This window comes from Perca flavescens, chromosome 9 (assembly GCF_004354835.1).
Source record: "Perca flavescens isolate YP-PL-M2 chromosome 9, PFLA_1.0, whole genome shotgun sequence".
Classification (NCBI taxonomy): domain Eukaryota; kingdom Metazoa; phylum Chordata; class Actinopteri; order Perciformes; family Percidae; genus Perca; species Perca flavescens.
The window spans coordinates 28,448,387-28,467,558 of NC_041339.1; the positions used below are offsets into that span (position 1 = coordinate 28,448,387).

A 19,172-nucleotide genomic window follows, 5' to 3' on the forward strand; every position below is an offset into this window, starting at 1 on the left:
CTAGTTTTGGTTTTATTTTCCCAGGTTTTAAGGGCTCTGATGATTCTCCCTTCAACACAGAGATGCTTGCAGTATTGAGACATGTTGACAGGAATTTCAACACCAATGTCTCTTTCCAGAAATAGTGTTGATGTTACTCTGGATAAATCACAGACTTTGTTGTGATTACGGGGACTACTTCTTTAAAAAGAACTGTACCGTTCCAATGGGAACTGCACAGACTGATGTTAATGGATTAATTGCGTGATCCAACCTTGTTGCAGTGTTGGTATAATGAAACTCATGTAAGTTTTTCATTCTTTCTCAAGATTATAGTCTCTACTTTATCAGGTTATGATGTCAATGGAGCTCATGTAGATTCATGCAAGACGTTGAAATCATTAACACCACCCAGCTTGTCAGCTGGTCTCTCAGTGCGCACAACTACAGACCTACTCGCACATCCAAACATCCGAGTGGTCAATTTAAACATTTGTCTAATATTCACACTTTTTTTTTTTTACAATGTGGTCACAGTTTTGTATCTCTCAGAGGACTTTTATATAAAAAACCTGACCAAGTATTATTTGGTTGTTCTAAAAGTTGCCAACCTAATGTGTTTGTGCATTGAATTCTCTACATAATGAAACTCAACTCATACCATCATGACATGATCATTTCCATGAATTTCCATGGAGAGGTGTTTCCTCCAAGTGAGCATGACACTGAAATGATATGGCAGGGTGCAGGCTTAGACATAGGGTAGTGGGCCTGGAACTGCACATAAACCCATGTGTTTGCTCTTGCTGTTGGGGGATTTGACTGAAACGCTCGAGGAGATTCAGCAGATTTGATAGAAGAGGGAGTTTAGGCACACAGACTTTGGTGTGAAATTCAGAGCACAGTTGCAAACCAAAAATTAAAACAGCTTCAACTGCAGAAGTGATATGCAGTGAAACAGAGAGAAACATGGAGATTATGAGAGAGAGAGAGAGAGAGAGAGAGAGAGAGAGAGAGAGAGAGAGAGAGAGAGAGAGAAAATGAAGATGTTTTGCAGAATCAAAGAGAATCGAATAGTGAAACAGGCTTATTTTCCAGCTCTTTCTTCTGTGGTATTTCATTAGGACACCTTTTAAGTTATCCATGACATGCATTTATCCGCTAATATTTACATTAACATTATGCTGGTATTTAAAGTGAACACTTGATCATGCAGATAAATTGTATGCTCACTAAGATCATGAGGCAATTTACTGTACATATGAAACACGCCGGTTAATGTCCTAATTATCATGCCCTGGGCTCTTTCTGTAACAAGTTACTCACACACAGGAGTTCCTTCACTTTCACTGGGTGAGACTGTCATCCAGATTATTACTTATTATGCTAATTCTGATGGTTTACGTGACAACAGTCACCAATGCAGATTCATTGTGTTGCAATCCACCCCAGGGCTGTAGCTGTATGGAATCTGCTCCATTGACATAAAGACAGATGAGGATGGCGGTGGCCACAGAGCACATCGTGTTGTTCCTCTGATTAAGATGTTTGCTCGCAGCAGCACACTCCCAACAAACTGCTGCGAGCTTGGCTATAACAATCAATGTTTACTCAAGCTAAGTGAATTTTTAGGCTTGCTTACTAAAAACAGGATAGATTGCATTGATAAAATCCAGTGTTCCGTAGGCAGGGCTAATCCTCGATAGTGTGCTTATTGCCGAGAAGGCAACACATCTGAGGGGTCTTATGTTCTCTCTGTCTCCCTCTGCTTTTTACACACTCTTTCCCTGCTCCTTCCCTCATGTTTCTCTCTCTCACCTCCTTTATCCTCAACCCTTTGTAGAAGCAGATAAGTCAGCTGTGCACTTGTTCATGGTGTGATGAATAATTTATTAATGTATATGGTATTAAACCATAAGACGCTATAAGGAAAAGATCACTTGTGCATGATGCTTAACCCTCTATGATTTGTGTGAATGTTTAGGCCTGCAGAGGCCCACATTTACATGCTATAACAGTATGTAGTTTATAACACAAACTGAGTTAAAATGTAGTTTTCTTTATGCAAATGCTTGATTATTCTGATTTGAGCCTAAGGGTTATGTTGTTGAGGATTAATTTTAATATATAAATTCTCTGCATTTAGTTTTACGCTATTGAGTTTGTTAGTCACTTAAAAATGATGGGTTAAAAATAACCCAACTTGGGTTGTTTTATAACCCAACCGCTGGATCACTATTGCACCGGACCAACAGTAGTTAATTTGACCCAGCAAGATGGGTTGGTGATTTTTAACCCAACAGATGAGTTAAATATTCTACCCAAATGCTGGGTCAAATTAATTACAATTCTGGGTTGATTCAACTACATATTTGTTATATAGTGTACCCAAATGCTGGGTCAAATTAATTACAATTCTGGGTTGATTCAACTACATATTTGTTATATAGTGTACCCGAATGCTGGGCAAAATTAACCTATATGCCAGATTAATTCTAACACATTACAGTACAATTTAAGAAAATAAATTGCAATAAAACTGTTAAACTACAAACCTAGAACAGAATACATGCTAGATGTATGCATATATTATTTAATAAACACTTAAACAATACAAAAACAAAACAACATAATGGAATCTTTGAAAAAAATTTATTATATCAACAATATAGTGGAAATGGTGCAGTTCATATCACTCAGGTAGGAAAACATTCAGAGCAAAACAACAATTACGAATGATCTGGCTGAACATTCAACAGGTCTATAGTGAACAAATTCAAATTCCTATTAAAAAGCTGCTATTAAGAGCCATTAGCTCTACTTGCAAGCAAGTATTCTACTTTAAATAAACTTTACCATTTTAGACTCCCCTCCTGGCATTTCACGTGACCAAGTTTCAAACAACTTTGATGCAGCATCCCCATGCAGGACAAGCCTGTGCAATCTATAAAATGGAAAACACATTTTTAAAACCAATTCAATGTGACACACTAATAAAACATTATAAACAATGCATCCTTATATGTAAGATCATATTTCCCTATACCTACCATGCCTTTGGTCATTAGGTGAGGGAACTCTTCGAGGATTTGATCGATGGTCCAATTGTTGTCCCTAATCCACTTGGCCCTGTAGACTGCTGTGTTCGGCATGTAGTTCTCTATCTGGCTGAGGGGCTGAGAATTATTTCTCAACCATTCTTTAAGCTGTGACCCACGTTCGTCTGATATGGTACAGTCTGTAAAAAAGAACAAGAAAGTTGTCATTCACTGAAATATGGATGTTTTGCTTCATCAAATAATTTTTCAGTTTAATAATTACCTGGTATGAGAGCCCTTGAGAGTGCGCCATCATCTGGCGTTTGTGGTGGTGTCTGTTCCGTGCTCTGCGACCTGCTGGTTGATCTCAGCCGCTTCCTGACGTTCCGCAGCCTTTCCTCCAGGAATCCAGTGGCCGGCTCTATTCATCTATTGGAGTCACTTTAACATATTACGTGGAAGCTATTGAAAAAAAGAGGAAATTATATTTCATAAGAATTCATGTCTGAAAAGGGCTTTAGTAGCAATGCAGACTTGATATGCTGTGGATGGGAAAACATATTTCTTACCTTTTAAATCTTTCGACAAGGTCTGGCACTCTGTCAAAGTGTTAATGACAAAGCTATCCATTGATCTGAAACAAACACAAAAAGAGCTTAAGCAAAGATACAATTGCTATTGTATTAACTATTCAGATATCACCATGTAAAAGCAATGCAGACTAACAGCAGAATGTAATCCAATGTGAAGATAACAGCCATTTTATTTAGCATCACAATCCTCCCTCTCTACCTATACAATTCATATGACAAATTGCATGCATGTAAATTGTTTTTACCTTTTTACAAGAATATTTGTGGCTGCTCAAAGCATAGCCTTCAGGGCACGAGTGTCAGTACAACAGTACAGCAGTGGTTCCCAAACTTTTTATTATATATTTCTTAACCCTTAACTCAAGTGGCCCTTGTCGTTTGCCAGGCCGCCATTTTAAATAAGCATTTGTTCTTATCTATTGTGGGTCACCAATTTACTTAAATAAATGCTCATAAATGCATTTAGTCAAACATCAGGTTTATCTCACTGTTTTTACATACTTTAATCAGTCATACACTGTTATGCCTTCACATTTCACATTAAAAGCTTCATTTATAGCCAGTTAAAATAATATAGCTAGCAAGGCAACTAACTGACAGCCAGTTGGCTAGTAAACTATCTAGCTAGCTAGCTAGCTAGCTAGATAGTTTGTGAACTGCCGAATTACCTGGCTAACTTGAAACTAGCTGGCAAATTAGCCTGGTGAACTCAATAAACATGACCATATGCCCATGGGCATTATGAACGTGTTTCATTAATTCATTAATATAATTCCGACCAAACGGATAAGCTGTAGGCTATACATGCTTCCATGATAACGGCTAAATGGCTAACGTTAGCTAGCTACGTTGTTAGCCAAACTAACCAACAAGCCTCACAATATAAAGATAGTACTTTAATAGGTAACGCAACACAGACAATGTGAATTAGACATGTAGCTAGTGTACACAAACCTTTTATTATGTATTTGCCTCGTTGGATGACCAGACTGGTTCTCTGCTGTGACAAGCGCTCGGTGTGTGGACTCTGGTGATGATCTGATGATCCCAAGTGCTGGGTCAACCGATGTATGTTGGGTTGATGGATTTTGACTCAACACATGAGTTGCACAAAATAACCCAACTTCCATATAAATAACCCATAATGGGTAAAACATTTCATAACCCAGCGGTTGGGTAGATGAAATAACCCAGCATTTTTTAGGGTGATATAGCCTAAAAAAAAAATCCAATAGGTGAACACCATATTAGGATGTTCTCTTTCTGTAACACAATGCAATTAAATCACATCCCAATCGAAAATCCCTATAATGGCCATTCAGTTAAATCAACATCTTTCAAACAAACTAAATATCATAACTTTCATGAAGGCGGTATTTATTGCAGGGATGTTGTTTTAGACTGCAATACTTTATGTATAATGAGACAAGTGATGTAAAACATGATTAATATGATGGAAGAATAACTTTCTTGCCTTCTACACAGACCGTTGAAAGGAGAACTTTAGATTTTGCAAAATCGGGTCAGTTTACTATGGAGACCACTACTACTACTTAGCCTCTGAAAAAAGTTGCACAATGTCTCTTGTGGCTCTGGAGAAGCGTTGACAAGTCTGAAAAAATAACCTCGGGCTTGGACACTAGAAATGTTTAACAGAAGTCCTGCACTACAAATTGGGAAGAATGGAATTTGAAAGACATTTACTAGACAATGAGTGTCAAGGAAAATATTGAATAGGTTGCATTATGGAAAATGACCCATACATATATCCAAGATTTGATTTAAATTCTTAATTTGTACTGTATCTTGTGAGTCTCCTAACTTTATGGAAAACATCATCCCTGGAGTTGTACTTTAAAATGTTCACTTACTATTTTATTTATTACTTCATCAGTTACTGGCTGTCTCCTGGAGATGAACTTAATTTGTCTTGTTTTCAGCTGTTTTGTGAAGGACTGAGCAGAGGATGTAAAAAACCCATGAGTGACTGAAAAAAAAAGTGAGACAGAACAACAGAAGACTGAGGATGTGGAGAAAGACTGAAAGAGAGAGAGAGAGAGAGGGGACAGAGACAAACACAGAGGGAGAGAGGGACAGAGACAAATAGAGAGATTTGATGAAATGCCTGAGAGCCAGCAGCGTGTATCCATTTCACTTGTCACCAGACAGTCACACAGTTCTGGCCAATAAGAAACCAACACATGCTAATTACCAGTTAGGGAGCCTGTCAGTCATCTGGAAATGCTGCCTGAACCTAATTTGCATAATTTCTAATAGACCCTGCCAGTCGGCAATGGAGAACACTCAGCAGCCAATTGGGAAGTTGAGTTTGCGTTGTGACGTGTGATTTTGTTGGACAGCGATTACCCTCCAATCCCAATTCTTAGGTTCCTAGTGTTTTCTTATGTTTATTGTATATAGTATGGTGTTTTGCTTTTGTTTGTGTTTTTGTTTGCCTGGAACATACGGTGGCCTTGAGAGGCCACAGCACGCAACAATAAGACAACACATTCAAATAAGACAACACGTGCAAATAAACCACAGCACTCAACAATAAGACAACAAATTCAAATAAGACAACAGCACGTGACAACAATGCAAAACCACAGCATAAGACAACAATAAACCAGACAACAAATTCAAATAAGACAACACACACTCAAATAAGAACCAAATAAACCACAGCACGCAACAATAAGACAACACAACACGTGCAAATAAAATAAACAATAACAACACACAAATAAACCACAACAATAAGACAACACGTGCAAATAAACCACAGCATTCAAAATAAACCAACACAACAATAAGACAACACATTCAAATAAACAACAGCACGCAAACAAAACCACAACACATTCAATAAATAAGACAACACGTGCAAATAAACCACAAAAAACCACAGCAACAATAAGACAACACATTCAAATAAGACAACACGTGCAAATAAACCACAGCACGCAACAATAAGACAACACGTGCAAATAAACCACAGCACGCAACAATAAGACAACACATTCAAATAAGACAACACGTGCAAATAAACCACAGCACGCAACAATAAGACAACACGTGCAAATAAACCACAGCACGCAACAATAAGACAACACATTCAAATAAGACAACACGTGCAAATAAACCACAGCACGCAACAATAAGACAACACATTGCAAATAAACCACAGCACGCAACAATAAGACAACACATTCAAATAAGACAACACGTGCAAATAAACCACAGCACGCAACAATAAGACAACACATTCAAATAAGACAACACGTGCAAATAAAACACAGCACGCAACAATAAGACAACACATTCAAATAAGACAACAAATAAACCACAGCACGCAACAATAAGACAACACATTCAAATAAGACAACACGTGCAAATAAACCACAGCACGCAACAATAAGACAACACGTGCAAATAAGACAACACACACAAATAAACCACAGCACTCAACAATAAGACAACAAATAAGACAACATGCACAAAAAGACAACACGCACTAATAAGACAACACGTGCAAATAAGACAGCACACAAATAAGACAACACGTGCAAATAAAGACAGCAACTAATAAGACAACACGCAAATAAACAACAACTAATAAGACAACACGCACTAATAAGACAACACGCACTAATAAAATAAGACAACACGCACTAATAAGACAACATGCACTAATAAGACAACATGCACTAATAAGACAACACACTAATAAGACAACACGCACTAACAATAACAGCAGGCACTAATAAGACAACACGTGCAAATAAGACAACATGCAATAATAAGACAACACGTGATAATAAGACAACACGTGCAAATAAGACAACACACACTAATAAGACAGCAAGCACTAATAAGACAACACGTGCAAATAAGACAACATGCACTAATAAGACAACACGCATAATAAGACAACACGCACTAATAAGACAATACGTGCAAATAAGACAACACGTGCAAATAAACCACAGCAGGCACTAATAAGACAACACGTGCAAATAAGACAACACGCAATAATAAGACAACACGCACTAATAAGACAGCACACACTAATAAGACAACACGCACTTGTGCAAATAAGAGCACTAATAAGACAACAACTAATAAGACAACACGTGCAAATAAGACAACACGCACTAATAAGACAACACGCACTAATAAGACAGCACGCACTAATAAGACAACACGCACTAATAAGACAGCACGCACTAATAAGACAACACACACTAATAAGACAACACGCACTAATAAGACAGCACGCACTAATAAGACAGCACGCACTAATAAGACAACACACACTAATAAGACAACACGCACTAATTCACGCACTAATAAGACAGCACGCACTAATAAGACAACACGCACTAATAAGACAACACGCACTAATAAGACAACACGTGCAAATAAGACAACATGCACTAATGATACTGTGATACTAATGATGATATTGTGATACTTAAACAAATAATCCATCAACAGCAAAATAAAAGCCTCTTATTTACGAGAGCGGTCTGAGAGACCTCCAATAGTTGGCTGGGCACTTTTTGGAGCTATTCAATTCAAAAACTTAGAAACAAATTGACAATGTCCGATTTTGGAAACTGCCTCGATTCGAAATCTAAAGAGTTCATTTCTTGCCTAAAACGTATTCAGAAGTGAATTTAGTGATGAATAAAATGGCAAAAATTGTTAAAATTGTCCTGTTGTTGGTCTGTCTATGTACCGGAAAGCCAATGGTTGGGGCACATGTGCATCACTTAAAAGTGTCCCCTGGAAACACTTCCGTTGTGGTGTGGGCTATTTGCATGTGTTGTCTTATTAGTGTGTGCTGTGGTTTATTTGCACGTGTTGTCTTATTAGTGCGTGTTGTCTTATTTGCACGTGTTGTCTTATTAGTGCGTGTTGTCTTATTTGCATTGCTTGTTCAGAACACGAGCTCATATTGTACTAAAATAGTTCACCGAAACGTGTTTACGAAAACATTTGAAGCGAGAAATAGGCCGTGCAGTTGCTGAATCTGTCTTCATTTCAGATCAACAAAGGTCAGTTTAAAAGATTTTCATCAGATTTTGAGAGACTCTAGTCACGCTCGTTCTGCTCCCCGTTTGCGGGTTAGATCTCCACCAATCAGATGGGTCATTTGAGTCCGACTGCCGGCAGTGATCGCCCCGCCGATTATACATGTCAAATCGGCCAAAATGAAGGCCGACGGCCCCTCGGACGGACGACGGAACGGAACACACCGGACAGACTTGAGTCACTGACTTCGCCAGACAGTCCAACGGCTGATTATCGGCTTGGTGTGTCTCGGGCTTAACACACCTGAGGGACATCTCCTAATCAGGGGAGATGCTGGATTAGCACTAGGACGCTCTCCAAAAATACCGTTAGCGCATCTCCTAATGAGTTGAGAATGGAGGATAGGATACATATGTGTTCTGAGAACGAAGGATGGAGACGTGGAAGAAACTTGAGGTGGTGCGGGGCTAGTGGGTGGTCAGGAACTGCAGAGGCACCATTGGGTGCACAGGACGACGTGCAGTGGGACTGGCTTGGACTGCGGAGCTGGCCGAGGACAGTACATGCTGGTCTAGTCCTACGGTCAGGACCTGCAAAAAACACCCTGACTCCCCAAAGGGCGTTTCTGCAGGACGACGCGCAGGACGACGCGTAGTGAGATGTGCAAAGGACAGCGGATCTGAACCAAAGATAAAGGGGCAGGCTGTCAGACAGCAGGAAGTAGCTACGCTAGGCCACCAGCACTGCACGGACGCACCGACCAGTAGCCGAAGAGTCAGCTGGACAATACGAGTGCCACTGTCCCCCCTCCCCACGTGACAGGGTAAAGACTATAGTCCCTCTAAAAACAACAGACTGTTTTATAGCTGTTTTAACTGTCAAATTCATCCATATAAAGACAATTTTAAAACTAAAACCAACTACAGTACTTTGTGACATGTACACCCCAGTGACTCGCAATTTTGACCAATCACTGCAACTTTACCGCAAATTTTCCCGTGACTTCAACCAATCCCAGCAGTCCCACGTGCCAGACTTTGCGTCAGTATGTGATGCTGAGAGCCACTGACCAAGCGGGAGTGAGAAGGGGTTGACGTAACACATGTACGTCGCCAAATTCATTTCTTTGTTTCTGATATGAAGACGAGACGTGTGTGACTCGAACATCTCACATTTACCAACAAAACGTACAGCGAAAGACCGTCCTGCCAACCTGTATACATTTTAACATCAAATTACGCTGTAATGTTTTTTTCACTTTGACGTCGCTAAAAGCAGCTGCTCAGTCGTCGTTCCCCCCGACTGACACACACACAAACACACACGGTGGATGCAGGAAAAACCGGAGATGAGACGACACGATGACCTAAATTGAGGACAGCTACGCTCGTTATTGTAAGTGCAATGTTAATTTAAAGTCCAATAAGTAACGTAACAGGATCAGAAATTAACTAACAATGTAATTATACCAACATTTGCAGCATCCTGAGCCTTTTTGGTTAGGTTACTAGGTTTAGAGAAAATCCTGCACACTGACCATTACGCAAGCAATAATTTATTTAGAAATTACAAGGTTTATTTTTCTAAATAAATTATTATTATATACAAGGTTTATTTTTCTAAATAAATTATTATTATATACAAGGTTTATTTTTCTAAATAAATGATTGCTTGCGTAATGGTCAGTGTGCAGGATTTTCTCTAAACTTTTTGATCTGCTACTTTTGATCATATCCTACGCACCTGCCCGACAAAAGAGGTGTGCAAAAAGCTTTCCTACGTTGCACTGGTTAGGTTACTAGGAAAACTCAACCCAGAGTAGTTTTAATTTCCCCAAATTGAGTTTCCTTTTTATTTTTTAAGACGTATACCAACAAACAAAACAAATCACCACTTTTTTTTGGAATTTTCACTGTCTCATGCAAAAAAAGGCCTTGAAATCCTGGAGGGACTGATTAGTGCCTTGTTACACTGGCTAAATGCTGAGCAAAACACACCCACACCCACATACACATCCCATTCCAAGTTGTTGTTATTGTTGTAGAAAATAGTAAAGGAAAGATGAAAGGAGGAAGCAGAGGAGGAAGTGAACAAACTGAGTGAGCAAATTGACTGTGGGCATGTTTTGTGTGTGTGGTTAAAAACATTGAGCTGTGTGTGACTGTGTGTACTTGCATTATGCTTTTTAATGATGATGTCGTATGAGTCTGTGGCAGATGCCTGCAGATGCAAATGTGCCCTATGCTAAATTGATAAGTGCAACAAAAGCATCTGCCTCAAGAGCTCCCTGTCTGCCCATCAAATAATGTCACGTCATTCTTCCCTCGTGATCTCCTAACTGCAAAATCACTGTCGCCCCCACCATAACACATGTTTATTTAGACATGTAACTATGATGGTTGCACCCTCTTAACATAAAGAAAAATGATCCAATCTAAAACTAAATGGCTTTGAGGGGAGTGGATGAGGGAAGAGCCATAAGCACATCCACAGCTAACTGGTCAAAGTAAGATTTTTTCTGCAGTCCTCCATTCAAATTAAAAACACAGACACACAGACACACACACACCGGAGGAGAAGGAGAGAGAAACATTTAAATAAGTTGTGTGACCACTGTCTCAATTTACGCAATAGTAATGTACCGTTACCTTATATTTTTATAATTGATTTGACGGCGGTTGACATCTAGTAAGCGCAAGGTTGGTGAACTCCTCGATCAGGATCTCTTAATTACGAGATCTTTTCTCAAAATTATGAGTTATTTTCCCAATATTACGAGATAAGGTGTCTACATTTTTTTTTCTATGGTGAATGTAATATGCTTCCGTAGATGTGCCTGTTTTTATATATATATATATATATGGTTTGTTTCTTTGTCCTTTGCTCATGTTCTGCTGACGTAACTTCTATGGATGCTCTGTTTGCTGTGACAACTAGTCTCTCCGTCATGCTCGCAATTCAGCTCCCCACTGCTGATGGTGGTACATCATGTACACAACACCCAGGTAAAATGTTATACACCCAAAGTCATTTGTTAAACAGGGGATGGGACATAAACATTGTTCAGGCTTTTCCACTGACACAGATGCCAGTGCTGACACGAGTGCTGAGCCAAGGGACCAGATTGTGGCTATGACAGTTTTTGTATGACAGTATATCTCCTGAAGTCAAACCTCACAACTCCTCTAGTTACTCAAAACACTTCTGGTTGCTTAGTAACAAGGTTTTGCTGACATGGTGATGACATGCCTCTGATGTCACATGTTTCTTGTTGTCATGACTATAAATGTCGAGCTGGAAGAGAGTTGATATTTCCGCTTTATTGGCAGAAGAAATGTTTAAATATTTGCTTTCAGTACAGTCACTTATTTGCTGATCATATATGTGGTTTACTTATGTATACATTTTTCTTTTTAAAGCCGCATATTGCACCTTTAAATACATCCATCACCCAATACAGCCTCTACAATGCAGTGTCTAATGCATTGTTGCAGCTTATTGATTTGTTTAATCTGCTAAGGCTTTCCAACTATTGGCCTCCTTGTCTATGCCAGTTGGATTGGATGTGTGTTCATTTTTGATGCTGACTTGTCTCTATTACCTTCATGCTGAATAAATAATGTTGTGCTAGCCTTTAGCAGCATTGGTAGATTAAGTCAGCAGAAGAGACAGAAACTCACAAATCTTCAGCACCAAAAAAAGGGTATAAATATGTAAAACTTGTACATAAATTAGAGTAGAAAGAAGCACTTTATAAAGTACACTGGAGTATTCCGTTGGAAGTAGCCTACAGCCCTTACAAGACAACAACTGTTGCAATATACGAGTGACTGCATGCTGGTCATAAATGTCCCGGGGGATATCACATCTCAAAGTAAGAGAGTCAGGACTTTGTCTCATACATCACAGTCAGAGGCAATCTCATGCTCAGCACTGAAATAATAGCTTTGGTGAAAACAACTCATTTTTCTTTCCTTTCCAAGTAAATCACTTTTAGTACTGTATTTTGTGTGCGTTTGGACTTTGTGTGTGTGTATGTGTGTGTGTGTGTGTGTGTGTTAGATCATACCTGCAGGGGTGCTGTGTTGAACATGACCTACCACTGAAGTGGAAAATGAGTCACCTTGTAAAAACATGCAGCCTAGTACACAGAGTCATAGATGTTCATGCAACTTTTAGTCTTATGCAGTTCTTTCTCTCTCCCTATTTTTTAGACCCACACAAACACAGACACGCAAATACACTCAATTTTCCCCTCCTCACATTTCCCCTCATCCCTCCTTCTTGCGCTTATTTGCCATCCCTCACTTCTTTTTCTTCTGAGACCTTTTCCCCAAACGAATGGAATATATTCTCAATATTTTCTTATTATATGAAATATATGGATAACTTAAAATACAACAATTAATGGGAAAAGCACATTTGAATTGGAATATTTAGTTTAAAAAATCTTCAACAGGACTGTGTAGGTGTGGTTTGATCAGATTCACAACCCACCAACTGTCATCAGATTTTGATTAAAATGTAGCTATATCCTAATTGGTGCATGGGATTATGTGACATCACCTTTTTCCAAAATGCTCGAGTTCAAATCAGGGAGAAAACCACCCCATTTCTCATAGTAGAATGTGATGTAGAAAAGGGGTTTTCAGTAACCTGAAGAGCCAGATGGTTTGTTACACAGAACCATCTGTGAAGCTGTCATTGGAAACTGTTTGGAAAAGGGCAGGCACTTTAAAAAAAAAATACCTGGCAGGTGATTGGATGAACCATCTGTCTATAACGTCCTTCATTGTTGTTTTGAACGAACAGTCACGGCCGTCACACACACCTAAACCATACCCGTAGCTGCCAGCAGCTCATCTATTGGACGCTGATTGGTAGTATAAAGATGGTAGTTCGGACACACATTCAAATGAAGCCTAAGATGCATGTGTGATCTCGTAATTTTGCAAGAATCCCGCTGTCATGCAAGGGAAGGTTTTCAGGCCCTTCACAAATGTGTGACCTGCAAGCCCAAGCCTGTATAATCCCAAGTATACCACTGTGGTTAGTTTTCCTCAGATTTAAGAAATGTTCCTCCAGAGTCACAGGCTGTTTTCACAGGCTGAGTAGTAAGCCTACTCTCCATGATTAAACCAGAACTGATCTTAATGTTGAAAGGTAGGGGAACTCTCAATTAATATGATATTCTACAGTAAGTGAATTAGAAACATTTAATTTGGCACAATCTCAATCCATTTAGTGGGATATGTAATGACTTTTTACCAGTTACAGTAGCTGCTATTGTAGTCTTATCCTCATATATGCCTCTTTAACCCATCTGGCTTATATAACATCTCCATGCATCTGTTTTACCCTTCCTCTCACCATCCATTCACAGTAATTGCCCTCCACTCTATCCTTAACGGTTTCTCATTTCATCCTCACCCTATTGTTCCCTCCTTCCCAAGCCTTTCTAATGGTATTTATGAGTGGACAGCGCCAACTTGTCCAAGTTATTAGCAGGCCATTACAGCCTCCTCCTCGAGCAGTCAAACCACCAGCCTCAGCCTCAAGCCCCTTCATCTCTCCATTATTATAATTTTATCTCCCCGTGGATTTCCCCTACTCCGCTACTTTCTCAGTTTTATAGCTCTTGCCTTACTTTTATTGCTTTTCCTTCTTCTTTTTTTCTCCTTTGCAAATTAAAGATGAAACAGAAAGCCAGCGATGGGATCAAGAATAAGTATCTTTGCTGAGGCAACATTAGCACATACTTTATTACACTATCGTGTAACACTAACACACGGTTAGCTTGTATGCACACACAAACACCATATACATTTGACAAAACAAGCATACAAAACAACACCTGTTCCTGTCTGTTTGATTAACACTTTAGTTTAATCATCCCTATTTAATATTTATAAACTGTAAATAAACAACTGATAAATGGTTTATAAGACTATATAGGGAAAATGTAAGCAGATATATGGACATATTGAAGTGTTTATGAATGTATTCGTCAAAACTGCTATACAGTATGAACAGTAAATGCATGATTGACGGTACAATGACTGATACATGTATCCCCCTGTGGCGCTGTAAATGGGTTGAGGGTTGCGCCAGGAATGGCATCCAGCGGTAAACCTATGACAAATAAAAAATGTGGGTTGTAAAAAAATAAAAAATCACATTTCCTATACCAGCTATGGAAACAGATGATCTGCTGTGGCGACCCCTGATAGGAGCAGCAGACAGAAAATAATAAATGATCAGCTATTGTGTAATACAATATTATATAACACAGTTGTATCATATAAAATGACATGTTTTATGTAAATATGAAGTGTGTGTTTACTATATTTATGAATGGCATTTTTATTCATTTATAAATATCAGACTGATGAAGGCCACAAGATGCAGCTGAAAGCTCTGGGAGAATCCATATGTTTTCATGTCTTTGGACTCATTCATAAACCAGCCTGTGAATGACGTGTTACTATGCTTTGTAACACACTGCAAGGCTTTGTTCATGTGTGTTTATTCATATATCATTCAATATAATTACAGATTGTGTGATCAATCTGCTAACACACCATGTTATGGCTGCTTCAAAAAGAGAAGTTATAAGGGTTGACAAATACAATAATAAACACTTAACAATGCCATTAAATCTACTTACAACTACATTAAAATGTGGTTAAAATATAACATGTAATAAATGTTTTAATACTGCTTTTAAATCCTAAATAGGGATGATTAAAGTAAAGTGTTGTACCATTGTATCCCCTTTATCCATTGGCAACACCTTGATGTGAGTGTTAAACAGTCAGTATTACCATGCAACATCATATATTTCACTCCTGCACATGCAAGCGCACGCACACACACACACACACACACACACACACACACACACACACACACACACACACACACACACACACACTGACATCCTCCTGTCACTAATAATAGTCAGCCATGTCTCTCCTGATGAGGAGTGGCCCACCCTTCCTGCTGTGTTCCTGTTAGAATAAGCCACATCTATCAACTATATCTCCCTCAACAGAGCTGTTAAACTTTATTTAAATGCTAATGTCTGTATGACAGATTAGCAGTCGTACACAGGTGCAATATATTCTCTACTGTTTGACTTGGCTCAGCAGGGATATTTCAATCAGTAAAGATTCACTCTGCAGCCTCAGCTCGGCTGTCTGTGACTTCATTTGAATAAAAATGACTTTAATTTGTTGTGTGATAATCTATTACTGCTTGTGGGAGCGTTTCATTTAAACCATCCCTTCTTTGAGGAGTTCAGAGGTCAGGTTCTGCTTAAAAATTGCAGGATTTCAGTGTGTGAAGAACACAGGCTGTGAGCCAGTTTATTATCTACATAAATGCACCTGCATGGCTGCACCATTGTTTAATTATTAAAAGCCAAAAAAGACGGATTATTGCCAAAAATATTCAGTATCATAAATCAAATTAACCTTAAGTGATGAATAACTAATGAATCTGTCTCTCCTGAAATAACTAACGGGGCATGTAGGGGTCTTAATGATCTCTTTAAGTGAGACCAAGCAAGTTTAGAATATAAATCCAGCATTAAAAACCTAGACAAACAAAGAGTGTTTACAGGTCCCATGGCATGAAAATTTCACTTTATGAGTTTTTTTAACATTAATATGAGTTCCCCCAGCCTGCCTATGGCCCCCCAGTGGCTAAAAATGGCGATAGGTGTAAACCGAGCCCTGGGTATCCTGCTCTGCCTTTGAGAAAATGAAAGCTCAGATGGGCCGATCTGGAATCTCCTCCTTATGAGGTCATAAGGAGCAAGGTTACCTCCACTTTCTCTGCTTTGCCCGCCCAGAGAATTTGGCCCACCCATGAGAGAGAGACATCATGGCTTTCAAACGAGCAAAGTGGCAGTTGGTCAAGTTGGCCTATATAAAAGCATCCAAAGAGCACCATGTCATGGGACCTTTAATCTCTACTTGTGATTGAAGTATTAACTTTAAAGGCAGTTTAAGAGTCTTGAAAGATCGATAAAGCTCACCTCAACTATTTCAAACATTATGAAATCATGATGAAATTATTATGTTCTCGTTACTTGCCGGAATCTGGATCATCCCATATTATCCCGCACATAGCAAGATATTTTGATGTCTTTGAAACCAGGATCCATCAAAGGCCCCTATGCAGCTGCCAAGCCCAGCACCCCTAGGTGATTTTTTTTTCTGCCAGGCGGGGCACACTGAGGACATAGGGGGGGTTGGGTGGTTGATTTTTTTTTTTTTCTATTTAACCTTTATTTAACCAGGAAGAAACTCATTGAGATTAAAAATCTCTTTTTCAAGAGTGTCCTGGCCAAGGCAGGCAGCAGTACAACCACACATACAGTACATGCAAATACAAAATACACAAAAACACTAAGAACACAAAACAACTGAAACAGCAAATCCCTCAAAGTCAACCACAATCGTAACCAAATCAGGTAAAACATCTACAGCCAGATGTGACTGCCTCCAAGTCAAACAACATCCTCTTAAAAACGACCAGTGATGCAGGTCCATTACTATTCCTCCATCAGTGCCTTCTTCTGATGCTGTTAACATATGCTGCTTGTACACAATTGCCTCCTGTTGACTGTTTTAGTTGAGTTATGCAGATCTGCCAAAGATAAGTTTAGTGTCACTTGGTTAGGTGGGTGCATGACCTTCTATAAGATTTATTTTGGGCATGTATGTAGGCTAATGAAATAGAAAACAACAACAACAACAAGAATGACTTAGAACAAATCTGTTCTCAATACACATTTCACAAATTTGATTTGAATGTTATACCATGTGGTAAAAGCATCTCTGCTAAGTGCCTGATCTAATATTTATATCGTTTTTTTTTATATGCAGTCACAATAATGGAACAATAATTTTAAACATTGTACAATAGTAATACAACATATATGAGAATTAAATAAAGATTCCTTTTCCAAAGCCCATACCATCACCAATCCCATTACCACTCACCCATCAAGAAAGGTCTTACATGTTGCACATACATAAACGGACAAACATTCAAACAATAACTGAAAAACTAAATTAAGTGAACATTTAAAAAAAGAAAAGAAAAAAGAAGGGTTAAAAAAAAAACAATGGAGTAAAAAGTGGTTGTGGGTGAATGCACAGTGTTTGTAGCTCATTGAAATAAGTAATGAAAAGCGTTCCAGCATTTGAAAAAGTTAACAGTATTCCCTGTGAGAGAGAATTTCACCTTCTCTGACTTTAGAAAGAAAATAAGGGGCCTGTGAGGATTTCCAGGAGAATAGGATCCTTTGCCTTGCCAGCAGAGTGGCAAAGGCAACAACATCTGCCTGTCTTCTATTAAGAAGCTGTGGGACCGGTGTCTAACTAGTAGAGGGCATGGTTCTTGAAGAATGTCTGAAAGGATATTGAAGCTAGAATTCCAAACATTTTCAAGTTTGGGACAAAGGGCAAACATATGGCTAAGATGGCAGGGAGTTACTCCACACTTGACACAGGTGTCATCAACCTCTGGATAAATTAATGATAGTCTTGATTGTGAAAAATGCAATCTCTGTACCACTTTAAACTGGATAAGACCTAGACGAGCACATAATGAAGAGGTATGTATTCTCATGATGGCTCTCTCCTATTGAAGCTCCTTTTAAGCTGCTCACTCAACTCCATATATTTCTTGCAGAAACACAATAATTAGAAACAAACTTTTGGAAGAAGAAAAAATGGGGGAAAAACACATGCAGCTAGCCTCTTTTTGACATTTGGATCATGTGCTTTTACATAACAAAATGAGACAGTAACCAAACCTGGGATGCAATTGGAGGCTAATTATTTCCATTCACATTCACGTCCTTTGTTTTCATTTCAGTATAAACACTGTTCATGCATGTACATTGTTAATGCAAAATAGTTGCACATTGTAAGAGAGTTTTGTTTAAAGCATGAGCTACTAAAGCAACCAAGAGAGAGCAAACATTACCCAGACTATTATATTGTTGACATGAGAACATGGATTGCATTTTTAATTTCAGTTGGACTTTAACATTGGACATAACATCTCTTGACAAAGAAAAGAGACTCAAGATATGATGTAAAGAGTATCTTTAGACTGAAATGCATAAAAGATACATTAAAGCCCCAGTGGCTCTCTTTGTAGTGGGAATGCATGGCTGTTGTTTTGGTTGCGTTGACACCCGTCAAATATTTATTTCTTCATTTCTTTTGAAGTTGGAAGAATTCTGGCAGCTCTGGATAAGTCCTGTCTGTAGTTGTCTTCACAGTAAAAAGCTGTGATGTCCAAATCCTGTATGTCTTACACCAAATATATTCCATTTCCTCTCACCCTCTCCTGCTCACACACTGAAGCCAGGATACAATTTATTTTTCAACTGCCAAAAGAAAGACGATAGAGGGAGGAGGTGTAAATGAACAGCTTCTAGTTTTCAATGCCTTAGTGTCTACTCTCTATGTTCTTCCTCTGTCTCTCTCTCTTTTCGTCCTAT

The 19,172-nt window shown here is 38.8% G+C and overlaps 1 long non-coding RNA gene across 1 annotated transcript; it reads right to left on the reverse strand.

The window, feature by feature from the left end:
• Positions 1-2,646: 2,646 nt before the first annotated feature.
• On the reverse strand, positions 2,647-4,651 carry LOC114562135 (uncharacterized). Its single transcript, XR_003693443.1, has 5 exons — positions 4,565-4,651; positions 3,587-3,651; positions 3,301-3,479; positions 3,030-3,217; positions 2,647-2,923 (listed from the first exon to the last, which is right to left on the reverse strand). It is a non-coding gene; the product is annotated as an uncharacterized LOC114562135 (long non-coding RNA).
• Between the last annotated feature and the right edge of the window lie 14,521 nt (positions 4,652-19,172).